This window comes from Hoplias malabaricus, chromosome 3 (genome assembly GCF_029633855.1).
Source record: "Hoplias malabaricus isolate fHopMal1 chromosome 3, fHopMal1.hap1, whole genome shotgun sequence".
In the NCBI taxonomy this organism is placed as follows: Eukaryota; Metazoa; Chordata; class Actinopteri; order Characiformes; family Erythrinidae; genus Hoplias; species Hoplias malabaricus.
In genome coordinates, this window is record NC_089802.1 from 33,736,182 (window position 1) to 33,754,248 (window position 18,067).

The following is an 18,067-nucleotide window of genomic DNA, read 5'->3' on the forward strand; positions in this document are numbered from 1 at the left end:
CTTGTGCTCCTTTCACATATGAACTCTGGACAGTATCAGGTCTTGCAGAGTGGACCTTTCACACATGAAGGCTATGGTGCGAGATTTTCTGTGTTAGACATGTTCTCACAGTGGGAAATGTTGTTTTAGGCATGGGGCGGCACCTGTGCAGCACGTACCAGAGATACTCCGGAACATAAGCGGCTCGGGCAGAGTTTTCACTACTGGGTTTACGGGATGGAGTCCACTTAAAGTCCAGAACAAATGTTGCAGGTGTTTGCGTTCACACATACAGCTCCTCTGAGAAACGTCTGGAAATTTTCTGGTTTACTGTACAAGTGTGAAAGGGGTTTTTCAAAGGTACAGCTCCAAAACAGATGCATATTGTATTTGAATGTTTTGGAAAAGAATTCCACATCTTTGTGCACAAAAGAAGGGACAGCATTCATAAATATCAAAAATCTTGCCTCTAAAACTTCTATGAATTAACATTAAATTAATGGTGGTCTCTGATTATTGCACAGACCTGTGTAAGTCAGTGTGCGGTCAGACACGCGCACACTACTTATCAGGGAGGAATTTCTTGTTGCAAGTGCCTTTTAAATGCTCTCCCACATTGAGGTTATATGTCAAGCAAAGTGCACTGTGTTTGAGTAAGGGGTCTAAAGGGCAGGTTTTAAGGACTGACCGGAGCAGGGCAGCGTTACGTGAGATTTTGTAGGTGTGAAGGTAGGAGTCGAGGAAGAGTGGAGGAGTCCAGGTGGAGCTGAAGCCATGCTGAGACAGACAGGGACAGATGGGGGTTTCACAGCTGGGAAACCAGTCAGTGCAGGCTTTTCTGACCGGAGGAGCTCTCCATTGACTCTGCCGCCCTGCTCGGAGCCCTCCTGACCTGAACCTAACCCCTGTGATGCTAATGCTTATTTATGGCCTATTATAGCGCAATGCTTCATCCTCCCCAGTGCTACCTTGATTTATGCCTGATTCATCACACCTCACGGCCACTGTCGCACCCTTCACAGCCCAGCGCATGTCACACCCTTGTTTTTTTGGAGAGTCAGGCATTGTACCTGCTTGGTTAAACCCTTTTTAACAAGCTTGAATAGGAAAAGATACACTTATTGCCTTACTTCATTTCAGGCTTTTTGCGCTTGCCAAAATAAAGAAACGTTAGACAAGTGAAACTCAAGTCAGCTTCACAAAGCCAGGCAGGTATGCCTGAGATTTTAAAGTAGATGTTAGTGAAGCATTTCCTGTGCTAATTATACAGAATGTATACATTTGAGCACATAGTTTATGGAGATATTCCATTCATTTCTTTAAAGCAAAACTAGGTAACTCTTCAACACGACCCTGAACTGGATAAGAGGTTACAGATAATAAATAGGTAACATTTTTAGAGCACAGTCCTGAAATCAAAGGGGAGGTGGAGGGAAGGAAAGGGTTTCTTACCCTCCGAGTTGCAACAACAACAGCAATAAGCTCTATTCTCCCTAATTCAGGTCAGTGAAGAATCACAATGATATTGAACCTGTAATTTTAAGGTAAAAATACTACATAATGTTGCTTTAATGTCCAGCAAAATACAATATGGTATATTACAGAGAGCGCAGGTATGCATTCTTCCAACCTTTAAGGCCCTACACGGTCTGACTCCTACACATCTCTCTGCATCATTTGAACACAACAGATGTCCTTTACATTGGGTGAACATTTCATGATGAATGGACCAATAGAAATGCTCCAAATTTCCTTGGAATACAATCTTTTTACATTGACTTCCATTGACGGCAAAGAATGTTACTATTAGAACAGTTACTATTTTTGAAGATACATGTTTTTCATTGGACAGCGACGGTGTCTTCTGTTTATAAGGTTTTATTTATTTCATTTAAATGCATGTTCAAGCAAAAAACATTTTTATCTCCATGGTTACGATAAGCAAGCAGCGTTGAAGTGTAGATTCATCATTTCACAAAATCATTTATTATTTTATATTATAGTGGTACTGTTTTCAGTGTTTCTCTTCTATTTTTTTTCTTAATAAGGGGTCCACATTCTTTAATAGCCATAGCATTAACCATTGTGAATGCATTTATATCTGACGTGAGAATGGCAGTTTTGCTGATCTACCAAGTCTTTCATGGTTGTTAGGAGTCCTATCTTCTCTGTGTGAATATATGGCTGGTCAAGTCTAATGCGTTATCAAGTATGAGGGGATTTATGGATATACTAAAAAAATAAGGACAGTGGGTGAATGTAAAGGCGCTTCTCTAAGAAACGTGTGTTCTTTAACGACTCATGGGGGCTTCTCATAAAGCTGTCTGAAGTGGTACCTGCTAAGTGGCGTCATTAAAGTGGAGTCAAAGTGTCTAGATGGCTGCATTGTGCACCTCTGGCCTTGCTTCCTGCTTAAGATGTAGATTGTCCCTGGGTCCTCCACAGGTCAGGAGAACACAGAGGACAATGCAGTTGATGGGGGGGGGGGGGGGGTCCCCATCACAGGTCTGCTGTTCCTGCCATTAAGTCTAGTCTCTGAGTCTGTTGTCCTGTCCCTATCTCACTCTTGACTTGTTAGGACTACAGTAGCGAGACACTAAGATGCCGAAGCCGCCGTTCACACGTTCCGTTAGGGGCATATTATGTGGGAAGACACCTCGCCTTCTTGTGAAAAAGAGGAGACAAAAGAGGCAGGATGACACTTCAGGTCCTTTGAACTGTTCCCTCCCTCCCTCCCTCCCCTTGGCCCTGTCACCAGGCTAGTTTGCATTTTACACCAGAGCGAAGCCAGTCTGACACAAGCGTGTGGGTCGTAATGAGGTGCCGAGTGGGACGGCAGCCTCAGAACTTCAGGCCCTTTGGGGATTGTAAAGGTAAAACAGCCCTCTCTGTAAACAAGCTTTGATACACGCTTTTATGGGCCATAATTTGAAGTAGGAAGCCATCATATACCTCATGTCCATTCTGTCATCAACCCCACTGAGCAATTCCTGCTCCACCCACTGTTGGACCAAATCTAGGAAGGCCATGTTGGAGAAGATATTTTACACAGTTGTAATCTTGAATGCTTACAAACCTTGAATGCTTACAAATTTCCACCTCTCCTTCTGGAGAAGACAATGTAATGTACCTTTAAGGACAACAACTAGACTTTAAAACCACTGTTGTACTTTTAATGATTAATAATGCACCTGTATAGTACATTTTTCTACTGGGTACAAAGTGGGGACACACCCTGGAGGGTCCTTAACAGGGTGACACACACTCACACATTCACTCACAAACTCACAAATATGGACACTTTTGAATTGTCAATCCACCTACCATGTGTTTTTGGGCTGTGGGAGGAAACCGGAGCACCCGGAGGAAACCCATGCAGACACAGGGAGAACACACCACACTCCTCACAGACAGTCACCCGGAGGCAACCCACGCAGACATGGGGAGAACACACCACACTCCTCACAGACAGTCACCCGGAGGAAACCCACGCAGACACAGGGAGAACACACCACACTCCTCACAGACAGTCACCCGGAGGAAACCCACGCAGACACAGGGAGAACACACCACACTCCTCACAGACAGTCACCCGGAGGAAACCCACGCAGACACAGAGAGAACACACCACACTCCTCACAGACAGTCACCCGGAGGAAACCCACTCAGACACAGGGAGAACACACCACACTCCTCACAGACAGTCACCCGGAGGAAACCCACTCAGACACAGAGAGAACACACCACACTCCTCACAGACAATCACCTGGAGCGGGGCCCAAACCCATCCCAACGAAGATTATTATTATTATTATTATTATTATTATTGGGTATTTTAATCATCATCACATATGTTGATGGTGAACTAAGGCTCATGTACAGCTACAGCTGTCAGTGAAAAGATGCAGAAGAGAACGTGAAGATGCAGTGAGGCAATGATGGATCATGGGTCCATGCCGGGGTACTCATTTCAACCCCCTCAAAAAAAAAAAAATGCTGCTGGCCCAATTTGCAGACTGCTTTTCTGAAACAGTGTTTCTTTTGAGACTTCCATTAGCTGCTTCTTTCAGCTCAGAGACCTACCACCCCTGTGTGCTCTGTCAGACATTCATCATCCAGTTTCACTTTTTGTTAAGGCCATGCATCAAACGATCAATCATAGGCCGGTGTTTGCTTTAGCGTCAGCCATCTTTCATTGTCACCATCAAAGGACTGTCTCGTCTTCTTTCGTAGGGGTGTGAGAGAGAGAGAGAGAGAGAGAGAGAGAGAGAGAGAGAGAGAGAGGGGTTAAGGGAAGATTGTTGGAGACTGTTCCTCAGGGGAAAGCCAGAGCACCGTGTTTGAATGTCCCCACATGCTCTCCACTCATGCACGACTTTGGAAAGGCAGTAAATCTGATGATTGCTCAATTACAAGCAGTTCTGCTATCGGTTACTGTCTCTGAGTAAATTGGATGATTATTATTGGAAATTAACATCCAGCACAAGAATTCGGTGTGTGTTACTCTGTTCTCTTTTTTTGGCTCATTTTGTTTTAAAATAAAAGGCTAAATGTAAGAAATCCCTGGTCTGACCCAATCACAATAAAACACCATGAAACTATACATTCATTTATCTTCTGTAATCACTTTGTCCTGAGCAGGGTCTCAGAGGGGTCGAAGCCCCACAAGTCAAGACTACACCCGGTACAGGGCACCTGTCCATCACAGGGCATCCCACTTTCACCCAGTCACTCACACACTAACACACCTAGGGACAATTTCACACACTCACCCAGTCACTCACACACTCACCCAGTCACTCACACACTCACACCTAAGGACAATTTCACACACTCACCCAGTCACTCACACACTCACCCAGTCACTCACACACTCACACCTAAGGACAATTTCACACACTCACCCAGTCACTCACACACTCACACCTAAGGACAATTTCACACACTCACCCAGTCACTCACACACTCACACCTAAGGACAATTTCACACACTCACCCAGTCACTCACACACTCACACCTAAGGACAATTTCACACTCTCACCCAGTCACTCACACACTCACCCAGTCACTCACACACTCACCCAATCACTCACACACTCACCAAGTCACTCACACACTCACACCTAAGGACAATTTCACACACTCACCCAGTCACTCACACACTCACCCAGTCACTCACACCTAAGGACATTTTCACACACTCACCCAATCACTCACACACTCACCCAGTCACTCACACACTCACACCTAAGGACAATTTCACACACTCACCCAGTCACTCAACACTCACCCAGTCACTCACACACTCACACCTAAGGACAATTTCACACACTCACTCAGTCACTCACACACTCACACCTAAGGACAATTTCACACACTTACCCAATCACTCACACACTCACACAGTCACTCACACACTCACACTTAAGGACAATTTCACACACTTACCCAGTCATTCACACACTCACCCAGTCACTCACAACTAAGGACAATTTCACACACTCACCCAGTCACTCACACACTCACACCTAAGGATAATTTCACACACTCACCCAGTCACTCAACACTCACCCAGTCACTCACACACTCACACCTAAGGACAATTTCACACACTCACCCAATCACTCACACACTCACACCTAAGGACAATTTCACACACTCACCCAGTCACTCAACACTCACCCAGTCACTCACACACTCACACCTAAGGACAATTTCACACACACACCCAGTCACTCAACACTCACCCAGTCACTCACACACTCACACCTAAGGATAATTTCACACACTCACCCAGTCACTCAACACTCACCCAGTCACTCACACACTCACACCTAAGGACAATTTCACACACTCACCCAATCACTCACACACTCACACCTAAGGACAATTTCACACACACACCCAGTCACTCAACACTCACCCAGTCACTCACACACTCACACCTAAGGACAATTTCACACACTCACCCAGTCACTCACACACTCACACCTAAGGACAATTTCACACACTCACCCACTCACTCAAACACTCACACCTAAGGACATTTTCACACACTTACCCAATCACTCACACACTTACCCAATCACTCCCACATATGAATAATTTCATACACTCACCCAGTCACTTACACTCAGATCTCTTATTTATAAAACACTGGGAAACAGTGTATTCTACATAATGTTTTAAAGTAAATGTAAATATTTATTGCCCACATCTGGAAAACAAAAAAGAAAAGCTTGGTTATCTCAGGAAAAAATCACGTTTTGGGCAAGTTGAATCTATTAATCTCAACAGATCTTCTCAGCGTTCAAGTCTGACACAGCGTTTAAAAACTCCAACAGCACTGCTGTGTCTGATCCACTTGTATCACCACAAAACACACTAACACACCACCACCACGTCAGTGTCACTGCAGCACTGAGAATGGGCCACCACCCAAATCATACCTGCACTGTGGGGGTCCTGTAGAGGTCCTGTCTATTGAAGAGCAGGGTAAAGTGGGGGCTAATAATATTTGCAGTTCAACAAATGGACAACAGGTGGACCATAGATGTACTACTGATGTATTTCTGACTTAGAAATGATCCACCAATGTTAGAAGAGAAATGCCCTGTTTTGGCTTGTTCCCATAGGTGCTCTTGGTCTGAAAGTGGGCTGGGAGATTTCTCTGTGATCTGCCCTCTGCTTCACCCTCAGAGCTGCTGAGACTCCATCCTTCTCCATCTGTCAGCAGAGAGACCCTCTGTACAGATCTGCAGACCTCAGCTCAGCCTCCTTTCAGCAGGAATGTTCTTAAACTCACATCCACCACATGAGCCTGGTGCAGACACACGCTTTATAGACTCTCCGCCTTACACATTCAGTACAAGACCACTGCTCTGAGTTGGAGGGCCTGGTCTTTGGGTTGAACATCAGAGGATCTGATCCCAATCCTCTAAGGGAATAAATTAATAAATACCTTTCAAAATATGAAGAAATATTTATGAAGATATTTTTTGAATTACTACCACAATCCAAATTGAATCTAGATATCATTGTTTCTTTATAAATATGTTAAAAGAGTAAAACAAATTGGAGACATAGCCAACAATATTATTGTTAATGTGTTTGACATATTTTTCTTTTAAAAGAAATGTCTTCAATCGTGGGAAAATTCTGTTCTTGGCTTTGTTTGCATTCAGAAGCTCAGCTTCTTTGAAGGTAGAATGGTATGTTTGAGGGAATAAAAGACTGTTGTTTGTATGGTACGTGGCTGTAAGTTTTTGTTTACTGTTTAAAGTACCACAGAAACTCGTTTGTAATTCGAGTTGTTTAGTTTTGTAGCACTTTAAGTCTGTGTTTACTTTTATGCTGTTAGCATGCTCCCGAATTTAGAGCCAGTCCCACCCATCAACAGCAAAAAATACGTCAATATAACCCACCTATGGAATAGACCAATATCCTCATCTCAGTTCATGCTTTTTAATGTCTAGAGGTCTAGCAAGTTTAATCTAGCAAGTCTAGACTGTGACATTCTGGTTTTTTTTTTTACCCTTTTACAGACACAGGGGCTTCGTAAACACGTTAAACTGGTTTTGAGTTCAAACAGATTAGAGAACAGCAAATGGCGAGGAAATATCCTCCGAAATTTATAAAAAGTATTTCTTTGTTTTGTTTTTTTTTCAGTTAAAATCAGGAAAATCACATTTTAAGTGCAATTTACAACAGATAAAGAATTATTATTGAAGATATTATGACCCATAGAGTGGTTCCTGACTCTATGTAACAGTTTTAATGGTTGGTCAAACTCCAGCCATTACAGAACCAGTCCTCTTCTGAACAATACAGAATTGGTTTTCCCCATACAGGGATTAAGCCTAACCTTAAACCTTGTCCTAACCCTTTGTCTACGCCACAAACATCAAACCTGCACATATTCACATCAAGTTGACTACTGACCAATCCAAACACAGCTTTATTCTTGCGTAAGTATTTTTGATTCAGAGCAGCATAGTGATTAGTCCTGTCCAAAACAAGTGTTGGTGTGTGGATTGGCTGTAGAAATTGGCCTTAGCTGGCCTTAGCTATTGGGTGTGTGTCTGATGCCCTGTTATTGACTGACTGAGCGATGCTTTGTCCAGTGTGCGTTTCAGTTTTGCGCCCAGCGATTCTAGGTCAGCTCTGAATCTACCACAACCCTGGACAGGATGACGTGGTTACAGAAGATGAATGAATGAACCCTTTTGAACCCTTTTGAACCCTTTCATATATATATATATATATATATATATATATATATATATATATATAAACAATTATAAATCCCAGGCCAGGCCACAGCCATCGTATGGTAAAGTTCTTGCTCTGTAAACACTGTGGGTATTTGACTGAGCAGACTGGCCAGCGGTCTCTTGGGGATGCGTAGGTTAGGTAGAGGGTCAGTTCAAACTCACAGTGGGTGGTGGATTCTCTTAAATGACTGAGGTGACGCTGACCCCAGTGTTACATAATCTTAGGGGCAGGTCTAGTTAAAGGTAATGTAAAATAAATCAAGTTTAGTCATGGGTTTAAAAGTTACATTATTTATGAAGTAATATTGAAATTGTCAATAAAAACTGAATAAGCTTCTGCTTTTACAGCAACTTTAGGCCACTCAATTTGTCCATATAGTAATTTATATGTAAACAAGTCAGTCTCAAATGGGCAACTTCAAACAGCCAGGCTTTTTTACATCATAAACTTAAGCAGCCAATCCCGTCAACTTGGTGTGCCGTTCAAGGTGAAGGTGTATAGTTACATCTAAACCATTTTTAAGGCATCAGGGTACTTATGTACTATTTAATTTTGATGATTGATGACCGGATGTGTATTTTAACATATCAATATGCAGTTGATGGCCGTGTAACAAACATAGAATTCACAACAAATGCTGAGGCAGTATTTAGTGCGAACTCCGTATGCTTCCCTTTGGTTTCTCTGTAAATGGCTAGAAAAGTGGGGGAAATGTGTGCTGTTAGATATGAGCTCAGCTTGTGACGGAGACTCTCGTGAACAGCTCTGGGTTCACACACAGTTCAGGTTGAGTGCGGGTGCAGGGCACAGCTCCCACCCAGTGCTTTATTATGATGCAGCTTCAAATAGCTTTGGCATTGAGGCACTGTGGCTGGGCTCAACTTGGGTCAGGAAATTCTCTCAATTTGAAAACTACAGAGGAATACAAAGGGCTTTCACATGACAGTAGACGATTATTCAAGCCTGTGATTATTCACGCTTTCCTCAGCTAAGTGTGAAGCTCAACCATAGACCAACATATAGATCCCTGAACTCATGTGGTGTTCTGTAATGCTCCGTTTCTCTATGACAGAAATGAATGGAACTTTTTAATACTGACTCCAAATGTTTTTCAACCGGATATGTCGTTATCCTTTTTCCACTCACTAAAGCTTGGATACAGTAGGAGAGTTCTTCTCAACCTGCTCCTATGAAATGAAACATAAAAAACAATGTCCTGTCCTACATGTCCTGACAAAATGACTAAATGGAAAGGGTTCAGTCTAGGTTACATTTTAACAGACATTATTGAGATTATGGGGGAAATAAGATTAAGCTCCATAAATGCTCCAAAATGACTTGGAGTAAAATATTTTTAGCCTACACATCCTTACTCTGATGCTAAAGGCTCTGACACTTTAGCATCATAAACATACAAACATAATGTTTCCGATTTTAAAACAAAGAAAAGCATTTACTTTGGATTCTGAATTGTTCCTGCAGCTACTAAACCTCTGTCCGAATCTTTGTATTAATTAATCTAAAGAAACAACTTGAGGTTAGATTTCCATGTTTAAAGTTTACCTAGCTAGCATTAGCTACAAACCTAGCTAGCATTAGCTACAAACGTAGCTAACATGATAGCCTCCCTGTTGAAAAAACAAAAGCCTGTGTAGACCAGCAGGAATTGCATGTAGGTCTAAGCTGATTTAAGTTGGTTCAAACACAACAAAACCAGCTTTCCATGCTGGTAACCAACATGCATTCAGAGCACAAAAAAATGCTGGTTTATGCAGGTCACCATTCAAAAATGAAGAAGCCAATACAAGCGTTTACCAGAATATGAAAGAGGACTTAAAATAACTGCTGCTTCTTTTGGATTTGAGAAAAATTCAGCTGAAATTATTTTAACATGTGCCTTTAGAAGTATTCTTCTTTTAGTGCATGTGCACATCTATTTAGGGTGCATATATAAACCCATAAACTGTGCCTTAAAACAACCCAGTCAGTGCTTTGTGGGCTGTGTAATGGTATAAACTGAGCCACTCTGAGTTTGTGCTGCATCACATGAAGAATTCTGATACTTTAGAATCGTCCCACTCCCTCATCTGAGTCTCTCCAATCATAGAACTGATAAACCTCAGTTTATGTGAGAGGGCAAAAATTAGGTTAAACTGGAATGTGAATAATGGCAGAAAGAAATGATGAAAACAAGAATGGAGAAGAAAAAAAAGTGAAAATGACAAATATATATAAAGCTGCTGGTCCTCGCTCCTCACTCCTGGGCTCTTGCGCTGAACTGAGTTGTGGCTCATTCTTATTTAAAGGAACTGGCCTGAAACTGGCCTTTCAGAAACAAAGCATGTCACTGAAATTTCGTTCAGACTCAGAACAATTTTAGGTTGAGGACAAGGTGTGGAACATGTTCCTTTTAAGGAAACGAAAGTAAGTCTTGTGAAGGACATTTTGACATGCCCATCTCAGCAGCCTTGGGGAAGCAGGCTTTGGGTTTCTGGTGGTCACTCGGGCAGTGAGATAAGGGGGTTTTGAATGCGAGTGACCCACTAACAGGATGCTCCATTACACGGTGTAACTACAACCAGAAGCCACAGAGAGTGTGAAAGCGACTGATAAGATCAGGTCAAGCCGGCGAGCAGGAGTTCAGCGGGATGCAAGCAGGGGTGAGCAATGCACCTCTGACGGTGTTTTCATTTCTCTGGCCCTCACATCGCTGTCCACATGCCTGAGCCGGACTCACGCCCCAATCTGTCTTCCTCCCCCTCTCTATTCAGTCCATCCCTTTAGCTTCTGAACGTCTTCCAGCCTGTCCACCTGCTGTCCTCCAGTGAGCGGATGTGAGACAAACCCACCACAGGTGAGACATTGCCATCCTGTAGTGGCCCTTAACCCCAACCACAACAAGAAACACACAAACTCCCTTCTCTTTCTTCTGGGGAGGGGAGGTCGACCAAGGGACAACCACAGGAAACTTTGTAGAGACACACACAGGGCAATCCCTCTCTCTCTCTCTCTCTCCCCTGTGCCCTCCACTTACCCTCACCCCCTCCGGCCCCGGCTGATTCCACAATCAGATTTGTCCGTTTTATTTTGAGGTCTTGACCCCACCGCCTTTGGGAATGTGAACTTTTCATGTTTATTGGCGGCCGTCAGGCTGAGGCCTGCGAAGAACAGCTGTGTGTTGAGCAAGAGAGAGAGAGAGAGAGTAAAATACCTCCATTTGGGTGGACATAGATTGCTCCCGTTAAGTGACAAAACCACAAGGCACTTCCTCGTTTCACACGCGGGAAGATAACTTATCCGAACTTTCGCACTTTTGCACGGTGCACCTAGCACAGCCCTGTGACCTGTCATCTCAGCATCCCTGGACGACACTGTCAAACAGGGTGAGTCAGGGCAAAAGCAGGGCCATTTGGATGAACCACAAAAATCCCTGAGTGGAATGGATAAGCCAAAGCTATTATGATGGAACAGGACTCAGAGGGATAGGGGTAAACTGCTGCTACCTGATTCAGCCATGAGCAGGCTGTGCATTGCGTATTATGCTGCATTCAATAGCTCGTCAGGTTAAGTAGTAAATACAACTTCTACATGTTTAGATGCTTGTTGGAAAAATGGCTAGTACATGGATTTGACAAGAGGAAGGATTGGTCCCTCTTGTGAGTCTTGGTTCCTTCCAGCTTCCCTCCAGCTTCAAGGCACTTTCTTGGCTTGCTCACCTGGGGTTGTTAATTTAGCTTCTGGGAAGCTGTGTTGTGATGCCATCAGGTTGTAAAAAGCTCTATACAAATTAATTTAACTTAACTTGACATGGAATCTGTTGGACTGTAATTGACATGTCTGATAATTGGTACTTTTGACACCACTTGAACACTGCAGCTGGAGAAATTGGAAATGCACTTCTCTGTCAAGTCTTTTTAGAGACCATTTAAAGTGAGGTTACATGCAGAATTATACAGATCTGTGATTAGTTAAGTCTCCCAACATTTACAACATTTGCCCAACTTAAATTTTTTTTGCAAATACACAGACAATTTGCAATGTAAGCAAAGTAAGAGTGAAAATATACTAAATATTAAAGTTACACTGTTTTCAAACATTCCACAATAAGCAACAATATAAATCATTTAAAAGCAGTGTACAGCAAAGGCTCAGACTTTGCAAGCAATAAAGGATCATGGCTTACCACTTCTGGTACTATTCCACTGTATGGTACCTACTAGACTCGGCTCGGCTCTACTCTGTTTATTGATTTTCCATGAGGCAAATCTGGAACTCTGTACTTTTTTATATTACCTGCTCACTCATGGTTCCAAGCGAGCAGAGTAGGGACTAAACGTCATGTGTAAACTTGCAGAGTTCTTATTGGCCGGAAAGATTTGTCAGTCACAACAAAATGCAGGCATCCTGCAGACACATGCTGTTTATAAAATCTCCAAGCTACATTACAGATCACATTTGTTTTTATCGGACTCACAACAACAGCTCACAACATTAGAGTTGAGTAAGTGTCATGTAGTGGGAAAGCACTTTTTGTGCCAAAAGTATTGAAAGAATGGACAAACATTTCAAAAGGACACTTCTGAAAGCAAGAAATTACTTGTTTCACCATCTACCATACACAATACTGTGAAAGGCCGAGGAAATTCAGAGAAATCTCAGTCAGTGCTGGGCAAAGTTAGACACCATGGTTGAATGTGCTCAACCTTCGAGCCTTCAGATGGCATTGCATAAGAAACCATCATCCTACTGCTATAAATATAGCCGCAAGGATGCGAGTGTATTTTGGAAATCTGTTCACTTAACTTAAGAACAATTCCATGCAGAAATGCTGCCAAGTTCTTTAGACCTGATCACATCTCTGATAGTCCAAAGTACAGTGGAAACTTCTGCTGCCTTTGGATGACCCCAAGTTCAGCCTGTTTTGGGGAAATGTAATATTAAGTAATCCTCCAGACTGTTACCAAGAAAAGGTACAAAAGCCATCTCTCATTGTATGGGAGAGCATCAGTGCCCACAGCACGGGTGACTTACATATATGTGATGTGGAGGTGTATATTGGGATTTAAGAGAAACAAATACTGACAAATATCATGACTCAGATTTGCTGGAAAGTCCATGGTTATTTCAGCATGAAAATGACAAACTTCTGCATGTGCTACAACAATGTGACTTCATAAGCCCAGAACACACATGCTTGACTGGCCTGCCTACAGTTCATATATGTCTCCAATGGCACCTCCTAAGAAGGAAAATAAAAAAACAGTCCTGTAGTGAACAAGAATGGACAAAAATTCCACTTGCAAAATGGCAGCGGACTGTATCTTCAGTTCCCAAACTTAAAAACTGTACAAAGAAAGTTGATGTAACACAGTGGCAAACATGATCCTGTCCCAACATTTTTGGAGCCTGTTGCAGCCATCGAATTCTAATTTTGTGTATATTTACAATACAATCAAATACAATCAATTTAATCTGTATAAACATTGAAAACCTTTTCTTTGTACGTGTGTCAGTAAATACACGTTCAAAAGTAGTTATGAAATAATAGATACTTTTTAAAATTTGATTGCATTTTACAAAAAAAAAAGTATTTTTGGAACCTGACCTCTAAGAGTAAGTAAAGATGTGATAAGAAATAACAAGAGCTTTATGTTTAATAAAATCCTTGTGATAGTTATCCCTTAACAGGACAGAGGAGGCCTTTACCTGTCCTGGGGCCTGCTGCTTTATTTGTTTGCTTGCTGCTCGTACAGGGCGAAGAGTGGGTGGAGTGGCCTCCTGCAGGAGCTAAACTGGTGCACTGTCTGCTGTCGGCGGCCTGGATTTATGACGCTTCCTCTCACTTTGAAGGGCACCTCTGTTTGCTTAGGCCCTCACTAACTGCTTCAAGTGGCCTGTCTCAGCACACCCTCAACTTTCTCAGGAGGATTTCCACAAGGCCTGTGATCGAGGCTTTTAATTCCAGCTCTGCTTACATTTTAAATATGTTTAATAGCGTATTCGCATCTGCCAAGGTTCCATTACGCTGACGTGATGCCTAATAAAAAAAAGGGTTTATTGGTTAGTGCCGCAATTGCCACGTAAGGACTACTGACCTTTTCTTGCCCCCAAAGTGGCCTGATAACAGGGCAACAATAACAACAGATAGAGATAGTGTGCGGTGTGCTAATGAGAGAAAGAAAGGAGATATGCCACCATCTGCACCTTTCTAGAGCACACACACACACACACACAGTCTACTGCAAGCAACAGGAAGTCTTAGAAAGTTCAGCCGTGGGTCAGTGTAGCTATTGCTCCGCCTCTTTCAACCTCCCTCCCCCACAACACACACACACACACACACACAAATACAAACATACTCCCACCCACCTGAGCGGTCTTTGAGGGGTCAAGGGGGCTACCGAAAGGGGTGGGAGGTAGAAAAAAGGGGACAACTACCGTATAATTCAAACAATTAAGGAAACATTTTGGGAGCAGCAGTTGATGGTGCTGTGCGTGTTAAGCGTGTGACTGACCTTTTTCTGAACCCATTTATGAACTCCTGTTTTGGTTCCTGGTGTGTGTGTGTGTGTGTGTGTCTGCGCGCAGCAAATGTATCTCCATGTGCCCAGTCAACGCCTTTTTCTCAGGACACACAGCCACAAATGCGCCACACTTCGCTTGCTGTTGCATCCCTACTCCACTGGAAGGACCTCAAACAGCGGTCCAGTTAGAGAGAGCGCACCAGTAATGTGCCAGCCATGATTTTACACTGTTTCTCAACACACACACCCTGTTCATTTCTCCTTCATAAAACACTCTGACGTTAGCCATTCTGTGACATGGGTGTCCAAAGTGCAGCCCAAGAAGAGATTATAATTGGTCCATTAGACTATGTTATTGATGTCCCTGTCATTTTCCTGAGAGTGCCAGCCATAATATATGGTGCTTTCCACTACATGGTCCCTACTCTACTTAGCTTGACACTACTTTTAATCTTTTACTTCTCCGTTCTGCAAATCTGGTCCTGGTTTACCTGGAATCTAGTACTTTTTTAGTACCCGCTCACTCCAGCGAGCCGAGTAGATTCTAAATGTGACATGTTACCATTACAGAGCCCTGATTGGCCAGAGAGACTCTGAGTGTCAAGACAATGCAATGCAGATACCCAGCACAAAGTAGCCATTTGTTAAATTTGTGTTCCTGTTTGATATAGTTTTTTGCAACATCACTAGCTACATTTCTGGGGTAGGGGATTTATAGTAGTACAGTGGAAAAGCATCAATAGACTTAAAACTGTATGAGTCTGTTTTCAAGGACTTCCCTTCCACCTAAGCTAGTCTATGTTAGTTAATACTGGCCTGGTGTTGGTTTGTGCTGGTTTATATTTGATTGATGCTGGTTTAGCCCTTTCATTTTGCTTATTAGTTTAGTTCAATGGAAACACCACTGTGTAAGCATGGCTTTCACTTCTCCAGCACATTTGGTTTTAGTTAGAGTGGTTTTTATGATCTAGAACAAATATTTAAACACCACTACCAGGCCTTGCTAATGGCCTAATTGTCACAGCAGTATTCCAACATCTAGTGCATAGCCTTCCCTGAGGAACAGATGCTGTTACTGCAGCTGAAAATGGACCAACTCCCTATAAATACACCCTTCATTTCAAATTGAAATGTTGCATGACTGTGGGTCTACAAAATTTTTGACTGATGATATTGACAACATCATCTCTTCAATGAGTGTTCTCCACTGCTCTGAAATATGCTGTGGATTCCCCCAGCTGCCTGCTGGCTCCCTGTGGCTCGGCTTCATGATTCTGTAGTGTGAACATGTAGAAGCTGTGGGGGCAAGTGACCTCTCACTAACAGCAGAGTCAAAGCCCGGTCAGAACCCTAGGGGACAGCCATGGCTGGAGAGAAGCCTGCTTCCAGACGTGCGTGTGTGTGTGTGTTTAGAGTGTTCATTAACTATTTCAGGAATGTGAAATAAAAATAAGCAGGTTGGGTCAAGACAAGCAAAGCTGGACCCTTTAGTTACAGAGTGCTGGTATTTCACTGCCGTTATTTGACTGATGTAGTAAAGGATCATTCTTCAGTTGTACATTAATTGGGGATATTCTTTAGTCCTTTTGCACAATTATTGACCTGTAAATATAAATAGATGTTTGTATAATACAATAAACGAACTGGGTTTATTTGTTCCAGTAGATTGATATTAGTGCAATTGTGGCGCCACCTAGTGGAGACATTTTAAACTACTGTAGACTATTGAACTATTAAGGGTTTACAATTAGTGTACGTTTAAACTCTAAGTTGGAAACAACTTATATTAATTCCTAAGCAGCAATTCATAAAGTCATAACACATGCCATATTCATTCAATAAATGTTTTATTTATTATTTATTACATTTTATTTTTCAATGAGAGGTGATGGTGTATTGGTGATGTCTCTATAATTTGACTGAGTGAGTGAATGAGTTAGCGAGAGAGAGAGAGAGAGAGAGTGAGTTACAAGCTAGGTCTTTGAGGTCCTTTGCATCTAAAAACCACAAGCACATACTGCCAGCGACACTTGAACCAAATCTCTTATGTCAGGTGCCTTTGTGCAGTATTGCTAAACTACTGCTGACTCAGTAGGTTAGAGGAAGTGCAGCCTTTATGAGAGAGGTGTTAGCAGTAAACATTTTTCAGCAGCACACATGGGAAAAGCCTGATTTCAAAGGCAAAGAGCTACAAAAGTAAAAGTTCAAAGACTAGGGCCAAATCTATTGCTGCTGTCTCTTTTGGAAATCACAAGTTGAATTTACAGTGAAGCCAAGGTCATCCATGCCAGTCTTTTTACACTTCTCCCTGTTTTTAATGATGGTGGAATCAGTGATTGATAACATAACACAACTAGGCAGTTTGTGTTGAGTTTCAATGACCTTATGTTAACAGAAGTCTGGAAAGAAGTGGTGTCCAACATAATACAATGAGGTATTTAGCGTTATTATCCAAATGTGTGTGGAACTTTATATATTTTATGTTAGCGGCAATTTGCAATTTGGAGCTGTTTATGATTCAGGGGATATTGGAGCAGAGCTACAAGCCCAAGTAAAGTTTGCCCTCTAGTGGTCAGTGCCTATAACAACAGGGGAAAACATTGTCGTGAAAAGAGCTGTTGCAAAAAGCAGTTATCTAGATAACTTAAGCTTCAAGTCAAACATTCCCAATAGGAAAATTGCTGCTGAGTATCATTCTTATTGGAAAATCCTCAACTCTGGGCTTAAGACATCCAGCTAACTAACAAATCCTGCTTTGTGGCTCAGCCCCTTGATTAATTCTTAAGAGAATTAACAATATAAACGTGGGAGGACACCACTTATAACTATAGTGAATTACTCTACCGTAATGTACACACACAATTTGTATAATATCCATAGAAAAGCAATGAACTTAATAAATGCTCTGAGTAACCGCAGACATGGCTAAGCTAACCGTACTCTATGCTAAGTGTGGGCTAGAGCCCCCCAGCTCAAGGCTATGGAGCAGTGGAACTTTGTCCTCTGAAGGAATAGAACTTCATTATGTTTGTGATAAACTGCAGTGGTGTGTGTGACCCAGAACGTACCATCCAAAACCATGTTTTGGTTATGTTTTGGTACTGACAACCATCAAGTCATCATTGGAAAGTTAAACCATATGGTGTAAATCCTTCCTAATATCAGATGGCCTAGTTTAACCTTTATAATGTCATTAGCACATTATGAAATTCTTTTGGTGATTTCTATATATATATGTTTTTTTTTATTCTATTTTTTCCACTGGTCGTTACCAGTTCTCCCTGATAGC